Source organism: Lemur catta, chromosome 4 (assembly GCF_020740605.2).
Source record: "Lemur catta isolate mLemCat1 chromosome 4, mLemCat1.pri, whole genome shotgun sequence".
Classification (NCBI taxonomy): Eukaryota; Metazoa; Chordata; class Mammalia; order Primates; family Lemuridae; genus Lemur; species Lemur catta.
The window spans coordinates 68,476,856-68,500,403 of record NC_059131.1 but is presented as its reverse complement, the minus strand read 5'-3'; positions in this window follow the sequence as shown (position 1 = coordinate 68,500,403).

Here is a 23,548-nt window from a genome sequence, read left to right as displayed (position 1 = left end):
TAAGATGAGGTGACTTGGCATGGCCGGGAATACAGGAACTCGGCCGAGAGTTTGCAACTGGAACTCACATGCATCCTCAGAGCCTGAATGGGTCTCCATTTCATAGAGTATCTGTGGTCAGCTCAGGCTCAAGCAGAGAGCCTGTGGTCTCAGTCTCAGGGCTCAGAGAAGGTGTGGGCTGCTGGCGCTCTCCCTCTGTGTGTGAACTACTCCGCATCCACCTAGCACGCTCTGAGTTCCAACCAGGGGTCAGGAAAAAAAGGCTGTCATTGTCCTCAGAATGACCCTGCAAGGCAAGCATTCCCCCCTCCATTTGACAAATGAGGAAACTGAACTAAGAGAAGTGAAATAACTTGCTGAAGGTCTCAGGGGCTATACGTGTCAGAGCTCAAGAGAAAACCTGGTCCATTTGACCCCAATGTCACTCCACAAATTTTTATTCCACTCCAGGAACCGGGGATAGAACTGTGAATAAAACCAAACTTCCTTGGAGCTGATAACTGAGTGGGAGAAACACTAAACAAGCAAATTAACAAACAGGAAAACAAATAAGGGCACTTTGCATGATTAGAAGGTGAAGGTAGCAGGTATTCAATGAAAACATTGGATAGGGTGGTCAGGGGAGGTGACTTTTTGAAGAAGTGACATTTGCGCTGAGGCTGAAGGACAGGAAGGAGCTGGAACTGGGAATGATCCAGGCAGAGGAATAGCAAATGCATCAGCCCTGCGACAGAAAGGAGTAGTATGTTCCAATGACAGCAGCAGGCGGCGGGGTGGGAGTGGGGCCAGAGCCCGGAGAGGAGGGAGGGGTAGGGGGTGAGCAAGACCCAAAGGTGAGCTCACAGGATTACGTGCAAAAGGAAACTACAGTGGCGCATGCCTGTAGTCCCAGCTACTCGGGAAGCTGAGGCAGGAGGATCGCTTGAGCCCAGGAGTTTGAGGTTGCTGTGAGCTAGGCTGATGCCACGGCACTCACTCTAGCCAGGGCAACAAAGTGACACTCTGTCTCAAAAAAAAAAAAAAAAAAAGGAAACTACAGAAGACTTTGAGCAGAGACTAGATGTGATGGGCTCCACAGCTCCCGTACACTTAGGTTCTTTCCCTGGGCTGCTTCTCCGTAACCTGTGTGTGCCCCAGTTACTTTATCACCTGGCTACCCCATTGTGACCATGTGTTTACCTGCTGGGACTCTGTGCTGTCTGAGCACATGCTCTGTATAATTTTGTGTCACCTGTGGCCAGAAGAGCTGCTAGTACATAGAAGGCACCGAATAGGTGCAAAATCTTGAATGAGTTGGTGGGTGATCCCTTGGTTCTTGCTGGATATTCATGATACCATGTGAGGACAGCTGTGATGCAAGGGACAGATGCCTCTGAGCTGGCAGGGAGGGTTGGGCAGGGCTTAACAGAGGAAAGAGCATTTAATCTGGGCCTCAAAAAAAAAAAAAAAAAAGTAGGAGTTTTCCAGGCAGAGAACTTGGGGATGGGCATCCTAGGCAGGAAAAACAGCTCAGGAAGCTGCAATGGAGGAGAGCTCTAAGCACGTCCAGGGTGCGGTGAGTCGGCGAAGTGGCTGGGACCCAGGGCCTGTGGCTGAGGAGTTGCTGAAAATTCAGATTGCAAGATGGGTGGGGCCTGATTGCAAATGCCTTGCAAAGGAGTTTTATCTGGGAGGGCCCGAGAAATCATCCAAGTGTTACACGCAAGACCCAGATTTTAATCCTGGGCACGTGAGGTCTATATCAGACTGACCCAGAAACTACTAGGGCCTCAAAGAGGGCCTCGGCTCTTCTCAGCTTCCTCCTCCCTCTTGTCTGCCCACCTGCCTGCTGTTTGGCACTGCCCTGGGGTCAGCTCTGGTACTCTAGTCCACGTTCAGCCTGACATCTGCTTCATTTTTGCTTGGTCAGCTGGTCTCTTTCATGCGTGTGTTGAAAGGTAAATTTAGCTACATTGAAATTTTAAAGAGTTTACTTGAGCAGAGAGCAATTCGTGAATCGGACAGCACCAAACTGCCAGCAGTTCAGGGCTCGCCAAGGGAGCATGGGGAAAACTTTTATAAGGTGTTTGGGAAGCAAGAGTAAGAAAAAATGTGATTGGTTAAAGTGGACAGTTCCTACTTAGAGGGTTACTTGGCAGTTCATGATTGGTTAAGTTAAGTTTCATTTTCTTAGGCTATGAGCATACACCCTGGGTCAGATTTCAGTTTGCTTAGTAGGAACCCAGGGTGCTGGAGCCACCTCAGCCTAATAGCCTCCCAAATAATTATGTTAACACATGGTAACCCACTTCTGCGGGCCCTTCCCTTGCAAACTGTGCCCACAACGGGCCACCCAGGCAAACCCAAGCCTCCTCTTACTAGTGAACCCTGCCCCAAGTTGGATGATGTTCTCTATATAAGCAAAAAATATTTCAAGCATCTAATAATATATGCCAATTCTGCATCAGTGCTTAGAAGAGGAAGAGGACACAAAGACTTAGAAGACATGGTCCCTACTCTTCAAGGACACACAGTACAGGCAGAAAGACCAGACTTTATGAATAAAAGCTAATGTTTGTTGACTGCTTTTTATGAATGACTAGAAGACACTCCAAACAGCACTCAGGGGGCCTCAGATTCAAATTCTGTAAGACTCTGGTAGAAATAGTGATGGGATGTTCTTGCACTGGGGATTTAAAACTAAGAAATGGACGCAGCTTCTGACAGGCGCAGTTCAGGGATGCCAAGAATATTCTTCCCCCACACCCCAAGGCTTGTCCCTTAAATTCCTTCTTCCTGGAGGCCACAACAAAGTCTTCACAACCAGGCTATGAGAGTTATGTGAATGCGAGGGAGAGGCACGCCCGTAGGTCTTAACCAATATTTACATCTCAGGGTGAACTGGTAGGTCCGGAGACAGATAGCGAGGCGATTGGAGGATTCTACCAAAACAGAGTCTAGCTTCTATCTATCCCACAGCAAATTCCAGTCTCCGCTCTAAAAGGCACAGACCTCAAGCAGCCGGAGGGGGCGGGATCTCCGAGCGCATTGCTGAAGCCGGAAGCCTGCAGTGTGGCCTTTGGGCTGCAGATGGCGACAGAGATCGATCTTGGCACCGCCTTTTGAGGGCTCGGAGCTGTGCTGAGCCCTTAAATTTAAGTCAAGTACTCAGTAGCTACTGCGTGTCAACCCCAGTGCCTCAGATCTCTGCCTCACTTACCGTGGGTGCATCCTTCTCAAACAACGTGCGAGTGCAGACCTGGGCCACGTGAAGACTTCGCAGAGCCCTGCGTGCTCCTTCCTTCTGATAACAACAGATTTTTAGCCCCTCCTTGACAAGAGGGGACACGGCCCCTGCCCTCTAGGTGCTTAGAGCCTGGGAGGCAAGATAGATATCAAACATACACTCACTTTTACAGTTTTTGCACGTATGTGAAGGAGCACAGATGTAGGCTTAATCCCTTTTCCCTACGACAGAGATGCTGCCGTGAATCGTTCTCCTGTACACACATTCCCTCCAACTCCCTTGGGTCGCCCTTGCCCAGGGCCTGCTCACAGAATCAGAGTGACAAAGGAGGCTGGGACCCTTGAGTTCTAGCAGAGGCTCCCTGCACTGGAACATTTCTCACAGACATGTTCTGAGTGTCTGTGGCCGTAGGACCCAAGGTATAAAAAATAGCACTGGTCATGTAAGCTTGTCTACCTACATAAAGGACCACAGGCTCAGGCACCTCCGAGCTAAGCATCGTTCAGACTGGTTCCAGGGAATATTGTTCCAGTGAACGCTCATAGGTTTCTGGGGAAAGTGGGTTACCTCTGCCTCTCCCATGCTCTCTGCTTCAGTCACACTGGTCTCCTCACTGTTCTCCAAAGACAAACACTCCAGGCCCTATGCCACCCCAGGGCCTTTGCACTGGGCTTCTGTTGGGAAGGCTCATTCCCTAATTATCTGCATGGCTCACTTCCTCAGTGAGGCCTAGCCTGGTGACCCCATTTAAAATTACAATACGCACTCTTTCAAATCTCAGCACTCCTAGACCACCCGTGGTACTATCACATGATAGGCTCTATAATTTATTTTCTATTTATTTTAGTTTTTTCCCTCACTCTCTCTGCTAGAATGCAAGATTCACAGGGCACAGGTTTTAGTCTGTTTTGTTCGTTTATATATCATGCACGAGCATCTGTGGCATGTGTCAGGCACTCAGTGACAATTCCTGAATGCATAAAAGAATAATGCACAGGGAGTTGGGAGAAACGTGGTTAGTCAGGTCTCCAAGGGCATCCATCTTAGGAAGCCCAAGCAGGGTTTCCAAAAGAGTCCAACTTAGAGGCCAGGCTCTATGGAGAATAGCGCCAGGACCCCTGTCCAGATTTGTCAGGAAGAACTGTGGCAGAGGGCAGGTGGGAGGAGTGGAGAAAGGGTCTAGTCCCTAGAAGGAGGGCTAGTGAGGGGTGGTTGGGGCCTCAGGGCTCCCAGCCAATGTCTGAAGTGCTTGGCACGGTGTCTCAGTTCTCTATTACAGTGTAACAAACCAACCCAAAACGTAGCCACTATTTCTCCTGATTCTGTGGGTGGGCTGGCTGTGTCCTCTGCTGGTCCTGCCTAGGCTCCCACACCTTCAGCTGGGGGTGCGGCTGGGCTGGAAAGTACAGGGTGGTCCCAACCACGTCTGGTTGTTGGTGCTGGCTGTCGGTGGGGGGCCTTGGCTCTCCTCCCATCCTCCAGCAGACAAGAGGGAACCTTCTTAGGTGGCAATTTTAGTGCCTCTTTTCAAAAAGGGAAAGGTGGAAGCTACCAATCCTCTGGAGGCCTGGGCTCCAGAACTCACACAGTCACTCACTCCTGCCGTATCCCGTTGGTCAAAACAAGTCACTCAAGGGATTGCAGGTAGACAAACAGACTCTACCTCTTGAAGGAAGTACTGTAAAGAATTTGTGCCCAAAGTCACTGTGACCGAATGGAAGAGGAGAGGGTTAAGCACAGGCTAACTGGTTCCTGAATGTCCACTCCTGCCCATCATGTTAGCTGCCTCCACAAGGAACTCTGATGTGGCCTATGCAGGCAGGTAAGCTCTTCATTCATTCCTTCCCTCATGCGTCAAACGTTCCTGAGCACCCACGATGTTCAAGTACAGTACTGGGCATGAGGGAGGCGGAGCTGAGTGGGGCCCGGTACTTGGTGCTCCCAAGGAAGATGGGAAAGCCAGGCCCACCCAAGCTCTCGTGTGTGTTCTTCATCTTGCTCCGTGGTCTGAATGCTAACTGGGAAGCCAAGGGAGAGGGTCGGCCCTTGGAAGGACTTCCAGAGGGACGTGAAGCCCAGCTGGAACCCGAGTGCTTGGGAGGTAGACTGGAGAAACAGGGGCAAGTCGCTAAGATGTGGGGCACAGACACAAGCAAAAGGATTTATGCCCTTTTGCATAAATGGTGGAGGAGGAACACCAGAAAGCAGAGGATCTGTGGAGGAGAAATGGGTTCTGAAGTGGAAAAATCCCTTCTGCCTCGGAGCAACTAACCTCTGGTGCCCCTGGCAGTATCATCATGATAAAGGGACTTGTGCTATTTTTCCAAAGCCTCCTTCCTTTGGTTTCTTTCTTTCCTTCCCTCCCTCCCATGTGTATTTACTGGATCCTACTTTAGCTTCTGTGCCAGGAGCTCCGTGCGAGGTCTGACTTCCCAGCCTTCTCTAGTTCACACACTGCCCCGTGCTCTTCCTTGCACTCCCGAGCCCTGAGTTCAATGCTGAGCACAAAGTGAGAGCTTCGTCAGTGGCTGTGAGTGATTCTGAGCCACAGATGCGACTTGTGAGGAAGATCAAAGACTGTTTCCACAGATGTTCCCAAAAGTAGCCTGACCCTTATCCAAGGCTGTCTCCATGGCTTGCCCCTTTACATCAACTCTGAGGAAGCCCTTGACATTGTATAATGTTTCCTACGTTAAATAATAATTTGCCCTAAGGGCACCAGAGGGTCTCAAATTCTCTTGACCAGCATCCAAATTCTCAGGATCAGCTGAAATGCTGGTTACAAATGAAGATTTCTAGGCCCCCACCTCTAACTGGCTGATACAAAGTTGTAGGGCTGAACCCAGCAACCTGAATTTCCAGAAAGCCTCCCTCCAGAATGAGAATGATGATTCTTGTGAAAAGTCTGAGGATCCCCAATGCCTACTGAATGTCACCTCTTCCATGACCATTTCTGCCACTGATGCCTAATAGACAGAATTTCTCCTTCCCACCACCAGCTTTTTTTTTTCTTTTCTTTCTTTCTTTTCTTTTTGAGACAGTCTTGCTCTGTCGCCTGGGCCAGAGTGCAGTGGTGTCATCATAGCTCACTGCAACCTCAAACTCCTGGGCTCTAGTGATCCTCCTGCCTCTGCCTACCTAGTAGCTGGGACTACAGCACTTGCTACTGCGCCCGGCTGTTTTTCTGGTTTTAGTAGAGACAGGGATCTGCTCTTGCTCAGGCTGGTCTTGAACTCCTGACCTCAGGCCATCCTCCCGCCTCAGCCTCCCAGAGTGCTAGGATTACAGGCGTGAACCACCACTCCTGGCCTACCCACCAGCTTTAAGATGTCACATGAGTTAAAAATAAAGCCACCTGTCATAGATCACAAGTCGGCCCCACAGAAGTTAGATCCCAGTCAGGGTTCATGACGCTCGGTGTGCGGATGTTGCCATGACAAAAAGGGAATAATTAAAACAGGAAGTTGAAAATCAAAACAGAACTCTCCTATATAGAAGCATGTGCCACAGTTGTGACCCAACATGTCACCCAATGCTCACGCTCTTTAGTCATAGAAGATAATGGAAAATCATTCTCATTATGACAGGCTGCTCCTCAGTCATTACTCCCCACACACCCAGCCAGAGAGGCAGAGTAGATGACCCGGTATGGAAACTCAGGGAAGTTTGGTTCTGAGAATTCACATCCCTTCCCAACATAAGAGACAGGAACACTGAAGGTTTGGACTCCTCTAGGGGCGGGAGGTGCTTTGCCCAGGGCTGGCTGGTGTGGAGCCAAGAGTATGGTTTTTTGGATAAGTGCTCAAGGTTGATGCTGCCTCTGTCCCCGTTCTAGAGGCTGGGTCTCTCTCCTTACTGTGTTGTCACTGGGTACAGCTTTGTTTTACCTTATAGACAGCACTCCCTGGGCCTGGCCAATCGCTTGACCAAAAGGATGCGTGCTCTTGCGCTGAAGAGATCCTGACAAGAGAACATGGGTGGGGAAGAGGCCATTCCCACTTCCCACATAACCCTGATGGCAGTGGGTGGGCATAAATCCTTTTATCAATGTTCTTATTATATGGCACCAGACGGTGAGCTCCTAAGGGACAGGGGCTTTGACATTTTTATTTCTGTATACAGTCACGTGTCTTTTAATGACAGGGAAAAATTCTGACAAATGCATTGTTAGGCAATTTCGTCTTTGTATGAACATCGGAGTGTACTTACCCAAATCTAGATGGCATAGCCTACTGCACACCTGGGCTACACAGTAAGGCCTGTTGCTCCTAGGCTGCAAACCTGTACAGCCTGTTACTGTACTGAACACTACAGGCAACTGTAACACAATGGTAAGGATTTGTGTGTCTAAATATGTCTAAGCACAGAAAAGGTACATTAAAAATATGGTATTATAATCTCACGGAACCACCATTTTACATGTGGTTCCTTATTGACCAAAGCATCGTTATGTGGCGCATGACTGTACTCACATGAACATGAAGCTGTTGGGCCACTTCATATAGATGTTCAGGTTTTACACCGTGTAACTCTAGAGGGCACCACCCCTATTCTGATATCATAGACTTGAATATTTATTATGACAATGTAATAACGTTGGCTATAAACTACCTTGTACTAAAAAAGCCAGCATTTCTAATGACTTTCTAGCTGGGGAATAAAATGAGAAAAGGAAGCCTTTTGCTAATTCACTCCAAGGAGCTAAAAGTAGTTTGAGCAAAGCGTACAATCAGATCATGAAATTCATTGAGGTTTGCTAAATGCCGGGTCTTTTTCAGGAGGGCATTATGGAGTCACCACAGATGATTTTGAGCAGGGGAATGACATGATCAGATTCCCCTCCTAAAATAATTGCTCCTGGCTGCTGACTGGGAAGTGGGTTGTTGGCACAGCCTCCCAAGTGTTTCCCTGCCCCAGTGTTGCTCCCCTCTACTCCAGCTGAAAGATGATGAGTGTCTAACAATTGTTGCAGGAGGCTGGGGAGAAGTGAATGGATTGAAGGCCCGATCAGGAGGTAGAGTTGATAGACTTTGGTGATTTATTTTATGCAAAGTGAAGGACTCATTGCCAAGGTTTCTAGTTTTGGTGTCTATTAGTAGATGTTTGACTAATGGGTGGTGATTCTATTGATGAGGGTGATTCTATTTACTGAATGGGAATGATGGGGAAGAAAGTGGCAGTTTGCAGGGAAAGATGGTAAGCTCTGCTTTGGACTATGTTGAGTTGTGAGGTGTATGTAAACCTCCAGGTAGAGGCATTCAGTGGACAGTTATGTGTGCAGATCTGGAGTCCACAAGAGAAATTTTGGAGTTTTCGTCATAAAAAAGATAATTCAACTTATGGGGTAAGTTAATGAGAAGAGAGATCAGTTTAAGAGAGGAGATGGCCCAGGAGAGAGAGATATTTGAGAGGCAGGCAAAAGATGAAGAAATTTCAGAGGCAGAAGGAAAACCAGGAGATGTAGAGTTATGGAACCTAGATAAGAGAAGGTTACACTCAGAGCAAGGGTCTACAGAGTCAAACATGAACAGTGGATCAAATCTGGTAAAGTCTGAAAAGTGTTCATTGACTCTAGGAGGTAAGAGACCGTAGAGCACTTTCGGGAGAGTGGTTCAGTGAAAGCTAAGATGAAAGGTCTTCAAGAGTGAGTGGAAAGTGAGAACATAGTGACAGTTCTCATAGAGATAATCCTTTTAATAAATTCAACTGTGAAGAGGAGGAGAGAGAGAAGGGTGTAGCTAGAGGGAGACATAGGGCTAAGGGTAGAAATTGCCAAGATATGACAGATTTAAACAAGCGTAAAAGCTGATAAGAAGGACCGAGTGGAGAACAAGAAGTTGGGGAAAACAGGGTGGGGTGCCAGATGGGATGGGTTAGGGGGTGAGTGCATGGGCTCTGGAGTAAACCTGTCTGGATTCAAATTTCTACTCTGCTACGGCTCATTGGGGAAAATGGCATGAAATCGATGTACTCAAGTTTCTTTTAGAATTATAAATGCAGTAGAGGCACATGCTTTTATCTTTTCCTGATGCATATGGGAGAAAAGAAAAATGCCAATGACCATTTTTAGACTTAGCAAGAATTCTTTTCGGTATTTACACCATTTAAAGATATGGAAATGCTTTTTCAGTGTTATTTCCATTTGTCAATTTACCTATGTTTCATGTATCTATTGCCGTGTAATAAACCACCCCAAAAACTTAGTGGCTTAAAAAAAAAAGACAGTATTTATTCTGCTTGTGAATCTGTAACTGGGCTGGGTTCAGTGGGGACCTCTTGTCTCTGCTTTATCTATTTATAGCTGAGGGGCTCCAAGGATGAGGACTGCAGTGATCAGAGGGCCCCCTTACTCACAGGCCTGGAGGTCACTGGTGGCTGTCTGCTGGGACCTCAGTGGGACTGGTGGCTAAAACACCTTCACACAGCCTCTTCATGCCACAGGGGCTTCCTCACAATATGGCGACTGAGTTCCAAGAATGAGTGTCTGGAGAGGGAGCGAGAGCCAAGCAGAAAGAAGCTATATAACTTTTGATGCTCTAGCTTCAGAACTCATTCAGCATAACTTCCGCCTCATTCTATTTATTCACTAACACCAGCCCACATTCAGAAGAAGGAAAATCAGAGCCCATCTCTTAATAAGAAGAGTCTCAAAGAATTTGTGGGTGTGTTTTAAAACCACAACAGCAACACATTGCCACATAAGGCAGAAAATTCAAATTGTGATGTTTTCTTTATCAGGGTTATTTCTACAGGCCATTACAACAATTTCCGAAGCTTTCAGTATCTTACAAGTTTCCTTTCTTCAAATACTTGAAAGGGCGTATTTATTTTAACTAAGGACAGAAGAATTGGTGATTATAATGGGTATTTATAATGCACAGGAAAAAAAGTGCTAGTCTGTGGCTGTTCTCAGTTTCATGCCTCTCAAACGGATTCTTTGAACAAGTTTTTGTTGCGGAACCGCATTTCTCCTACCAAAGCTGTGAGGGAGCAGGGACACCTGTCTGTATCCCTGAGAACTTTTTGTTTGGTTGTTAATTATGAAGACTAGCAGCTCTATAAGAAATATTATTTGTATGATGAAGAAAAAAAATCAGGCCTTTAGGCTTAAAATTTTCCCAGTAGAAATGAAATAAGCACGAAATAGGATTCTATTTAATAATAGTGGGATAAAGAGCATAGAGTATTTTTCCTCCACCTGAGTAAGCTTGGGCAGGTGAAGTGAGTGGATACTAATATATGAATATAGGCTTGTGGGGGAAACAGAGTGAGCTCGTTGCGTGTGCATGCCAAGCCCTCAGCAGGCACACAAGGGGTGCTCTCCAAGTGACTAGGCGAGACCGGTGATTGGAGTGCTGTGAGGAGGCTTAGTGCCACCCAAAGCAAAAGTGCAGAGACTGGCTTGGGTAAGTGTGGGCTCCTGCCTCTCCTGCATGAGGGAGAACAGGAAAAATAATAAGTGAAGCTTCAACAGGTTTTAATGCAGGCTGAGGAGGAACCAAGAAAGTCTCCTTCTAGTAGCTTCTGTTATTTTGCTAGAAACGAGGGAAGAGTGGAGAAGATTTAAAATATTTTCTGTGGAGATGAGACAGCTAGTTAATTACAGAAACATGAAAGGGTTGCCAACAGCCACAGGCCAGTTGGTTTGGGATGTCATCGATGTGCGTGGGGAGCGTCTACCATGCGCTGCTGAGGGTCTCAGGGGCTCTGGGGTGGGATCCGAGAGGGCAGACCTTGGGCAGATCCAGAGCTGTGTCCCGCAGTGTAGTGGGAGGGCGGAGCAGCCAAGCGGTGGAGAATATCTCGACAAGAGAATGGTCCAGGTGAGCGACTGAGAGGAAGTGGAGACCTCCAGGGAGGAGGCCTTAGAGCAAAGCGGAGCAGTCAGAGGACTGGCGGTCTTGGTGTGGTTGAAGTGCGTGAGCAGTGGGAATGATGGACGCAGGGAGGGAACAGGCTGCACAGACTACGTGTTGTCCATTGTGGTCAGAGGTAGGATGCTTGGATTTGAACTTTCTAGAGGTGAAGAGGTTATGAGTGATGCCGAGGCGCGTGATGTGACTCTGGCAGTGGATATGCAGAGATAGTAGAGGTGACAGTCACCAGAAATGAGCAATCAAGGGATGGAGAGGTCACAGCGTTGGGCATCCAAATAGACATCAGGGTCCCTTGAGGTTTAGCACAAAGAGGAGGACTTGGTTCCAGGTTCCAAATATTTGATAAATAGAGGGAAATGACCAGGAGGTCAGTAGCTGAACTCGACAGAGAGGTGTAGGATGGTACAAACTGCAAAGGACTGGGGATTTTGTTTTGTAAGAGCTGGAAAAGTCATAATCCAAAACTGTCAGTGAAGAGATGACCCCGTGCTGGCCCCAACTCCTGGCCCTGAGACATCTGGGTGGGAGGGGAGTGAGCTTTCTCCTGGAGAAAGCTGTTGGGGAAGCACAGTCTCAGGGGACAGCCTGGCCCCAGCCTAGGCAAGAGTTGGGGAAATAGAAAAGATAATAGATAGACTCATTTATTTAAGGAATAACTATTGAGCACCTGCTGTGCATGTGACACTGTTTGGGACATTGAGACCCATCTGTGAATAAAACATAGTAAAAAATTTATATTGTGGACACAGGCAATAAACACCTGAACAAACACATACTGATATAATTTCAGATAGTAACACAGGCTGTGCAGAAAAAAATAGCACTATTTGATGGAGAGCCAAGTGTGTGCGGAAGAAGTGGGGGTTTGTAACAAATTGTGTCTTCTAAAGGGAATGGAAGGTGCTGTGGGAGTTGTGTTGATGGCGAGCCTGATACGTTACTGGATTAATGCTTGCCGGAATAAACAGCTTTACTGAATAGCAGATGGAGGAAAGCACTTTAGGATTTGCAAATCATCACTGTGAGACATGTGATTTTGCAGAATAAGTGCTGGGGTTCTCACAGCAATTCAATCCCACTGTGGCACTCTGGAGGAAGCTGTGGTCAGTGCAATCCCTCTCCTACCTGCTTGATCTCAAGGCCGATGACAGACAATTGCAACCCCTGCCCACAGCCCCACAGATCACAGAACCGCTGCAAGCAGAGCAGACGCTGCTGTGTGGGGACCAGGGGCAGCCTCTGAGGCGGTTTGCACGCAGCTCAGAAAGCAACGGCATTCTCGGAGCTGAGCAGAGGGAAGTGGCTAGCACTTCAGACATGACACTTATTGAGGCTTGGAGATTTTTTTTAGCGCTAAGAAAAGGAAGTTTTACTTCACCAGGGGTTAGTAAACATAGGAAAGTTATATTCTTAACAGATCTCTAAATAAGGTTCGAGGAAGACCAGGAGCAATACCTGGGGGATAGACTATAACTGAGTGGTGGACACTCGGGAGGGTGCCCTCATTCCAGGTGGCCCCCCAGGCAGCAGCCCTGGGGGGCTCCTGTGATCCTCTCTGGTGCCCTGATTGGCCAGGGCATGGGAAATGCCACTCGGGCTCGGACTGGTGCCTCCCTTGTCTGATTGTCCTTTGTCATGAGTCTACTGCCCTCTTTCCCGATTCTCTCTTAACCCGGGCCTCTTCCTGAGGTCATGACGAAGATACTTTTCTTTTTTTAGCTACAGTTAAAGGCTTTCCCTTTTAAAATGACCTACTTAATTCATTATTGCCTCATGTATTCCCACTTGCTGAGCTCTGATTGTCATACATTCAAGATACTATTGTAGAAAATAGAGACCTAAAGGTAAAAATGTTATAACCCAGCAGGGAGAACAGATATGTTTTTTTTGGATGGCATTACAAAATAATGTAAATGTTGGTTTTCCCTTCACCCCACACTTTCTCTTTCAGGAATCTCCAAGACTTCAACCATCACTTACAAATCTTTATCTTCAGTCTTCTCTTCCAGCTTCCAGCTTTGTACATCTTGCCGCCCACTGGACACCTCCATTTAGTGTCACCTGAATCTCAAACACAACACAGCTCAGACTGAATTAACACCTCCCCTCACTACCCTCAGAGATAATCTATCCTCCCTCTTCTCATATCATCTTTCTCAATGAATGATGCTACTGCCCCCAAATAAGAAAATCCTTGTTTGCTACTCTCCCTCCACATTCAGTAGTCACCTCCCGCATTCAGTAGTCACCAATTCCCATTGACTGCACCTCCTAAATATTTCTGGGATCTTCTCTCCACCTGATGGTCAGCACCACTGTTTATGCCTTCGTCTCCCTTTCTGTGGGTTACTGAGGCAACCTCCCGGCCAGTCTCCTTACCACGAGGTTTCACCTTGTTCTAAACCTTGGTCCACACTGCTGCATCTGGGTGCTACCCTGCCTCTTCCTCCATGGCTCCCACATGCTTTTGGCTCAGACAAGGCCCCTCAGATTCTGGGCCCTGCCAACCCCCCAGGTCCTTTGTCCATTGCCCTCACAGCTCCCTGTCTGTGTGGCATATTTAATAACTGCCATTATGAGCTTCTCGCAGGTTCCCCAGGACCCTGCGGTCGCTCACAAGTTCTGTCTTTGCATTTGCCGCTCCTTTTGTTTAGAAAATCATTCTTCTCCCATGTCCCTGGCTAATTTTACTCATATTTTAGAGCTCAGCTAAGGACTCAACCCTTCTGGGAAACCATGTGCAGCCCTATGGCCTGGATCACCCCCAGCGTAGCACTTGCCAAACTGCATGTGAATCGGGAGTTTTTACACTAACCTGTAGGAAGCTCAAGGACAGGGACATGCTCTGTGTGTTCATATCTGCGGTGACTACATTGTAGTGAGTATTTCATATATGTGTGATAAGTGAATACATGAAAAAAAGGAAGAAAGAATGAAAGGAAGGGAGGAAGGGAAGAGGAAGAGGGAAAAGGAGAGAAACGTAGAGTGCACAGGGATGAAGAGGAGCAATGACTAACTCATACGGGAGATAGGCAGTAAAGGCCTCAAGGAACAGGCCATGTTTGGGCCCAGTGTTGGGGGAGAGGGAGCAGTTATCCAGGCAGAGTCAGGGCAAGAGAGTTTTTAGACAGAGCCAAAAACATGTGCTGAAGTGTGCAGGTAAGAAAAGTGGTGAAATGTTGGTTTATCTGTCAGGATTCAGTGACAGATAATAGCAAGCACTCTAGCTGGTTTATCTGGGAAATGTTTTCATTATAGAGAATTAGGCATTTACAGAATCAGCTGGGGGACCAGAGGAATGGGCTTTAGACTGGACATCCAAGAATAATTCCTAGAGGAACACCGCAGAGCTGGCTTGCTGGGGAGCCATCATCTCTGTCACAGTCGGGAAGATGCTGTTACATTGCTGGCTCCAGCTTCACAGCACGAGAACCCAGTACAGGGATCATGCAGCTGTTGGCTCCAGAAGCATGTGTCTAGAGATCAGAAAGATACCCCAGAAGCATGCTGTGCTTGCTAAAATCCGAACTACAAAAATGGATGGCTCTCCCCCAAATAATGCATTTCAAATTTAGGCCTTCCAAGAATGTGTCTGCTTGGCAGAACTGAAGTCACATCTGGAACTGTAGCTGCAAGGGAGTCTGAGAAATATGGCTTCTACTTTCCAGGCTCTGCAGGGACAAGCTGAAAGAATGCTAAAAGAGATGCGAGGAGGCAGGCTACCATCTGCAGTGCCTCTTCCCACATCTGCTGTGTTGTAGTAACCAGAAATGGCCTGGGCATGACAGCAGCAATAAGCCAAAGCTCTCTGTTATTTCTCCTCCTGCTCCATAGACCCTGTGGGGCTATGCAGTTTGCTTACCTTATGCCTGGGGTAGAAAGTTGAGCCAGCACTCTCACATTTTTCTCAGTGAAGCCATGATCCTTTCCCGGTTTCCACCTTGCAGCTTAGAGCCCAGCATCAGCATGTCTGGCCTGGTGCTCATGTGGTGGCTGAGTCACAGTGACACGTCTACTATTCTCCTGTGTGGGAGCGTAGAGGGCACAGCCCAGCACTAGGAGGAGAAGGTCTTGTCCCACTATGAACGCTACTCCTCAACAGCTGTGTGACCTTGGACAAACTACTTCAATATCCTGAATCTCATGGAGATTCATAACATCAAAATGCTCACCCATAAATTGAGGGATCGAGCTAGGAGCTGCTGCTCCACCACCACAGATGACTCAATGCCTTCTATGTCTTTATGTCACTCCCTCAAATTCAAAGTCTTCAGGAGAAGTATCCATGCGGTCTATCTTTGCCCATGTGCCCAAACCCTCCTCACTATCCAGGGAGGAGGAAGGGAGTATTTGGTTCCTTCTGGTTATGAAATGGAAGGCAGAGGCCTATCTCCTGCCAAGACATGACCCATGGAAGGTTAATCCCCAAATGGAAAGTGGGTTTAGTTGATGGATAGAAAATAAAACAGCCTCTAACTGTGAACACTTGTATAATTTTATACATATTTGAATAAGGATTGCCTGTTTTGGCCTCCTCTTGGGCACTGATATCCATGAAATCACAAGTTTAATATGCTAACTGTATTTATTTCTATTGCATCTTAAAACAAACACATAATTATACTATTAAAATATAAACATATATTCTAGGATCTGAAATTACCTCATGTACCACTAGCGATATAGCAATACTAATACGTCACACATTTTGGAAACACAAATGTAAATGGCATGTGAAGTGTTGACATGTTGATTGTGTGCATCAGTCAGCTTTCTGTGGATAAGCCAGGGAACAGACTAATTTAAACAGAAATTGATTGAAAAATTTTTGAAAAAAACGTATTGCAATCTATTGAAAAAATTATCAGGTCTGTTCCCAGAATCAATGGGAAGCTGGAGAATTGGCTCATAAAATGGACAGAACTCAAGGCAGGTTCTTTTGTAGAGGGTGGGGAAAAAGCCAAGGAAGATAGAGGGAGAGGGGCCATTCAGAGAAGGAGCATTCTGCCCTAATGTTCTGTTCTTTCTTAAAAGCTGGAAAACTGGAGATTATTTTGAGGTTAGATGCACTCGTGTTCAGGCCAACAGGTACTAATTGAGTCTGGTGCTAGTCACAAGAAAAGCCACAAATGACAAGATGAGGAAAGGAGCATGTCAGGCCAAGCACTGGCCACTGAGGGAGACACAGAAGGATAGGCCTTGGGCCTCCCATCTGCGAAGCTGGCCTGGTGGCCACCCTTGCAGGCTCTGTGCAACTGTGTCTCCTACAGCACTGAGGAGGCACTTTCATTACCCCATCACACAGGTGAAGAAACTGAGGCTCAGAGAAGTTAAGTAACTTATCCCAGTTAGTAAGTGGGGCAGACAAGAATCAAACCTAGACCTTTGTGACAGAAAGCTGCATTTGTAATCATGGCATATTCATGCTCCTTCTTAGCAGAGGGTGTCTAACAAGCTCAAACAAGCCAAGATTTAAATGCCACAAGGAAGTTCCCAACAGCCTGTGAGGAGGGAGAGATTGCAAATGCCTAGGAGATCAGGAAAGATTTGTAAGGGAGGAAAAATAATTTTTTCCTTAGTCCTCGTAAGTGCTTAGTTGGAACGGACGCCTGTAGCAAAAGACGGATTAACAAGAGGAAAACAAATGGACATTCATTAACATGCGTATTTCATATATTCATGGAGGACACCCGGGGACTGGGTGGTTATCAAAGAGGTGGCTTTGAATTCCAGCTTATAGAGCCTCTCAATAAAGAGCAGTTTTCAGAGAAGTGACAAGACAAAGGAAAAGGACTTTGAGTCTCCAGGGGCAGCGACTTGTGGGAAGGCAAGGAAATATATTGAAATAAAGGCTAGTTTGTAAAGCTTGCTCATGTGAATTCCTCGGGTGCCATCTCCAGACTGATGAGTCTAAAGCTATATTCAGTGGGAAACCTTTGCGCTCCCTGGTAGAAGGGCAGGAGAGCAGGACACCTGCAGTCTTTGGCAACGGGTGTTCTGCTGGTGGGCAAATGGAGGGAGGGCAGAGGGCTTTCTAGCCTCTGCTTCTCATTAGCTGCCTGCAGCTCAGGGCAATCCTTATGGAGGACATTTTGGGGGGCGTATTCTGGTTTCCCACAGGTCTGGGAAGGAAACAGTTGGATATGGGCCTTGGGTGCTGGCCAGGGTTTCAACAGGTAAATATGTGGGAGTTGGAGAGAGCAAAGGAGGCCCAAGGAAGCCGGGGGTTAGAGCCAGTGGGAAGGCAGGGAGGAAAGAAGGCACGATGGTGATGAGGGGCATGAGGAGAAGGAGTCTCTCTTGCCTGCAAAAGGAGGCATTTGCATTTTAAGGTTGGGGTAGGAGTCCTGATCTGATCAGAGCTATGATTTAAAACAGCTATTCATACATATTTCAATAGCTCATTTCAGCAATCTTTTTTTAAATATGGGAAACCAACTTTCCATTTTTATAAGGACATTAATAAAAATAACAAGTTGCACCTACGATCACCATTATTAAAAGAAAGGCTGTTTTTACATTTCCTCATTCGCTCCATGAGACCTCTCAGAAGAAAGCACAGGTCTTCTCAGGAAAGCAGAGTTGACAACAGCACCCCCATATATTTAAATATGAGGCACTGGGCTCTCGATTTTCTCATTTCATCTGGCTCATTCTTAAACCTGGCACTGGTCCAAGGACCGCCATGCAGAAAGCACTGCTCTGAGAGGTCCGGCAATGGTGTAGAAGGCTCACTGCAGCTGGGCAGCACCACAGGGAGAGGAGAGATTTCAGTCTTAGCTCAGGCTGCCATAATGAAATACCACAGGCTGGGGCTGGGACACCAGGAATGTGTTTGCTCACATGTCTGGAGGCCGGAAGTCCCAGATCAAGGTATGAGCGGGTTCAGTTTCTGGGGAGGGCCCACTTCCTGGCTGGCAGACAGCTGCCTTCTCCCTGTGGCCTTTCCTTGGTGTTTGTGTGGGGACAGAGACAGTGCTAGGCCAGCCCTCTGGTGTCTCTCTGTCTTCTGTAAGGACACTAATTTTATCCCATCAGGTCCCCATCCTTATGACCTCATTTAACCTTAATTACTACCTTATAGGCCCTATCTCCAAATTAGCCACACTGGGGGTCAGGGCTTTTGTGTATGAATTGTGGAGGGACATAATTCCATCAACACAGAGCTATTGCAATTGTCTGGACAACGAGCTCTAACTGGGGAAGGGGAGGGCTGCAGGCAGGGGAAGGAGAGGTCAGATCAGGACCCGGGATGGAGATGCACAGTACTCGTGCTGTGTACACGAGTCATTCCATGACCACAGCGGACACGATGAGTTGATCAGACCAGTCTTTCTTGGGATCAGAGACTCATGGTTCTCAGCACTATACTCTAGGAAGCCTGTACCGGCAGATCAGAGTGGGCAATGACCAGAAACCTCTTTGCTATCACTACACCCTGTGAAGAGATGTGAGACTGGAATGGAGAAGGAGGAGTACAGATGAACCTGCTGTCACAGGCCTGCGAGTCTTGGAGAAGTGTGGCACATAGAATTATGGCCCCCAAAGATATCTATGTACTAATACCTGAAACCCATCAACATGTCATCTTACATAGAAAAAAAGGACTTTGCAGGTGGGATTAAACTAAGGATCTGGGGATGGGGAGTTAATCCTAGATTATCCAGGTGGGCCCAGTGTAACCGCGGGGTCCTCATGATAGGGAGGCAGGGGGAGAGCCTGTGAAGGAGACACAATGATAAAAGGAGAGATCAGAGTGATGCGGCCATGAGCCAAGGAATGTGGGTGGCCTCTAGCAGCTGGAAAAGGTGAGGAAATGGATTCTCTCCTAGAGTCCAGAAGAAACACAGCCCTGCTGACACCTTGATTTTAGCCTACTGTCACCTGTGTCAGACTTCTAACCTACAGAACTGCAAGATGATAAATTTGTGTTTTAAGCCACTAAGTTTGTGGGGATTTGTTACAGCAGCAATAGGGAACTAATATAAGAAGGGTTATGCCAGCAACAGAAATAGAGCGGCCAGAAGGAAGATGAGGCTTTTGGGGGAGATCTGCAGGCAGAGTGGCAAGCTGATGGATTCTGTTTTGGACATTCAATGTCCATCAATAGCTGGAATTTCAGGGATAGAAAGGAAGGAGAAGTGGGCAACAATATTTGTTGAGTACCTATAAGGTTTTTGGTTATTTCACCATTATTTTATTTAATCCTCATGACATCTAGGAGTCTTTTTTTAACCAGTTTTTCCCAAATAAGTAGCCCAGGTAAGCCGTGAGGGATTAAGAGATGTGACCAAGATTACTCAGCTAATAATAGACAGAATCCAGATTCACATATGGGGCCAATTTGATTCTAGATGAAGTGATTTTTATCATTACATGATGCTATGTATGGTTCTACTGCAGCACTGAGGAAGGAAGTCAAGGGAGTTCCTGACAGATGTCACGAATCTTCTCAGTAACACAAAGGTGAGGTAGTGTCCGGATTAGTGTGTCACTTGCAGAGTGAGAGTTAAATAAAGTTCAGAGCAATGGCACTGGCAGAGGAGATGAAGCTTTGGTAACCTGGAGGAGATGCTTCTCAGAAAGAAAATTTCTTCACATCATGAGATCACCGGCTCCAGGACCAGTGGGTGTTCCGGGTGAAGTGAGCAGTGACTCACTGTCTGATGAGGGAGCGGGGAGAGGCTGGGCAGTGGTCAGAGGATCTGACTCCTCCTGCCCCCACAGTGTCTATTCCTAGGTCTTCTCATTTCAGGGGAAAAAGGTGTGCCAAGGAATTTCCCCAACATCAGATGGCTTCAAGGAGACAGGAAAAGCAACTGCTGATTTCCAGACTTGGAGCCTTGCTCGCTTAAGGAGCTGGGGTTCTGGGCTTTGTGCACCTCCCCCTGGTCCCTAAGGTGTGGCACTGAGCTGGGAGTCAAAAGACTGTGGTCTTGGTCTACTCCAGTGGCTCACAAGACTAAGTACATAGCTAGCTAACATTTAGTGGACGCTTAGCATGTGCCAAATAGCCTTATGAAACAGGTTCTCTTTGACTCCCATTAGACTAATGAAAAAAACAGAAGTTCAGAAAGGTCCAATAACTTAACCAAGGTCTTATAGCTAGTAAGTGATGCAGCTGAAATTTAAAACTAGATTTATCCAACTCCAAATCCCACATTTGATCTATTTTTCTATGAATTAAATGTGGTTCTGATTTTGAGAAACTCCCAGTCCCCATGGGAAAACAGATGGAATCACAAATTACCATAAAACAGTATAGCAAGGTAGAAATAAAAGTAAAGGCACAGGAACCCTGGGAGGAAGCTCTAATGCTGATGGGGGATACATGGGGCAGGCTTCTCAGAGGATGTGGCCTAACAGCTGGGCTCAAGGGTGGATGAGTTTCTGGCTAGAAGGCATTGTAGGTAGAGGGAGAACCTATACAAAGGCATAAAGATGGTGGATGAATTTGGGAAGAATGAGTACACTGACAAACATGATGATGAGTCAGGAAATTATGACGTCAGGGGCTACTGTTGGCATCATGGATGACTGAAGATTCTGTGAAAAGAAAACCCTAATGTTTCCAGCTAAGTCCTAGAGCCATGCTGATTCTACACTGTCTCTCATGGGAATTTATCATCCTGCTCAGGAATCATTATGTTGCTCATTCAGTGTGTCAGGGCAAATTTCGGGTGAGAATTGTTTGATCAGACCTGTAAACTCTGGACATGGAGTGACAGGCTTCCCAGTTTGCCATTCATGTAATATGGTCATCCGGTCACGAGGCATCACCGTCTGCTCAGACCTTTCTTTAAATAGGAGGAGATTTTCATCCTAGTTCTGTATCTTCTGAGAACTGTGCACCTCAGAAATCTCCTTCCTTTTTATGATCCTCAGTTGGGTGAGATGACACTAAGAATATCATAAACATTTTTTGTGTTTACTACCCAGTCTTCACAATTAAACATTTCAAATAGCTGCATAATTTTCCATAAATGTAGCATTATTAATTTTTCCTTCTTGCATATTGAGGTTTCTTCCGATGTTTTGCTATTTTCATCTATGCTGAAATAATCATATGGTTTTTATTCTTTGAATTATTTTATATTTAAATATTCCCTGAAATGAGATTAATGGATCAAAAGATTAGTAGTATTTTTATGGCTTTTGATACATGTCACTCAATCACCTTCTGAAAGAGTCACTGGCATCAAATTTCACTGCAATCTCACCAGTGTTGGAAAGTGTGCTTTTCCTATTGCTAATTGATTAGATGTAAATGCTTTATTTTAGCTATGATTATGTATAGCTTGTTAATGATGAAAGTTAAGCGTTTCCTATATTTTTATTTTCTTTCTACTTTTTGTACATTCTCCTTTGCTAACTGTTCTACTGGAATTTTATGAATAATATTTTTCTTTTTAATTTGTATGACTCTAAAATCACATGTGATGAAATAAGTGAAGGGTCTTTCTTGGAAGCTAAATGAAGGAATGGGCTAGGAATAAGAACAGCAAAGGGATAGTGAATAAAGATAGAAAATAATAACTTAGAGTTCATTTTTATATTTGAAGCTTTCCCAGAGTAGTAATTATTAAGATTTTTGAGATTATATATCCTTTTGAGATATGGATCCTTATCCCCCAAATGAGCCTGACCTAGAACATAAAATTTAAATGAGTTCCTAGACCCCCTGAAGTATATCCACAAACCCTCTCATGTTAAGAACCTTTGCTTTATAATAATTGCTTTAACCAAAATGTTTGTTTAATTATTGCTTATGTTTACCTGTCTTAACACAGAGCTATGTTATTATATTTTGTGTTAGAAGGTTAATATTATAAATAATTTAATGTGACCTTTATTTCTTTTCCTTTTTCCTTTCCTTTCCTTTTTTTTTTTTGAGAGTTTTGAGGTTATCACTAAGTTGGGTTCAAAGTCCCAGGTGGGAATTTGACCTCACCACTGAAATCTCCAACTTCAGACATGAAATGGTCCCAGTAATGGGGGAACCTCAGAATTTAAAACAAAAATAACAAACTGAGGCTCTCAGAAACCAGGTCTGTTAGAGATTCAGAATTGAAAATAACTATGTTTGAAATATTTAAAGTAAAAAATTGAATTAAAAAATGAGCAAGAGACAAGAATTAAAAATTAGTTGGTAGATTTGAGAAAGAATTAAATTGAGCTTTTAGAAATAATAAACATAGTTGTTGAAATAAAAACTCAAGTGGCTAGGCTTAAACAGCAGGATGAATATAGTTAAAGGACAACTATTGCACTGCAAGAGTCCAGAAAAAATTACACAGAATGCAGAACATTAAAACAAGGCATTTCAATATATGACAAACATGTTAAGACATTGTGAAGATAAAATAAAACCATACGTATAATCACAGCCCCTCAGGGGAAAATAGAGATGGAGAGAAAACAACACAGAAGAGTTAATGTCTGAGACTATTTCAGAACTGATAAATAATTGAATCCACAGATCCTGGAAACATTATACAATGAAGGATAAATAAACAAAAATTCACATATAGATGCATTGTGATGAATATGTAAATCACCAAGGCTAAAGAAATTATTTCTCAGGTAGAATGACAGCTGATTTCTCAAAAATAATGGAAGCAAGGAGACAGTTGAATGACATCTTCAAAATGCTGAGAGAAAAAAATGACTGTTAATATAGAATTGTGCACCTATCAAAGCTATCTTTTGATACACCATAAAGACATTTCTAGATAAGCAATGAATGAGTTTACTTCCTAAAAAAGCACTTAAAGGATATTTCAGGCCGGGCGCGGTGGCTCACGCCTGTAATCCTAGCACTCTGGGAGGCTGAGGTGGGTGGATCGTTTGAGCTCACAAGTTCGAGACCAGCCTGAGCAAGAGCGAGACCTCATCTCTACTAAAAATAGAAACAAATTATATGGACAACTAAAAATATATACAGAAAAAATTAGCCAGTCATGGTGGCACATGCCTGTAGTCCCAGCTACTCGGGAGGCTGAGGCAGGAGGATCACTTGAGCCTAGGAGTTTGAGGCTGCTGTGAGCTAGGCTGACGCCACGGCACTCACTCTAGCCTGGGCAACAGAGTGAGACTCTGTCTCAAAAAAAAAAAAAAATATATATATATATATATATATATATATATATTTCAAAATGCAGGAGAATGATCCCCAAAGGAGGAGGGGTATATGACTTTCTCACTAGCTATTATAATAGATTACCACAGACTGAATGGCTTAAAACAACACAAGATTATTGTCTTCTACGTCTTACTGGGCTAAAATTGATGTGTCAGTGGGGCTGCTGGAACCTTTGGGAGATAATCTGCTTCCATGCTTTTTCTACCTTCTAGAGCCCTCTGCACTCTTTGGCTGTGGTTCCTTCCTTGGTCTTCAAAGGCAACAGTGGCAGTTGAGTCCTTTTCACATCTCATTGCTGTGATG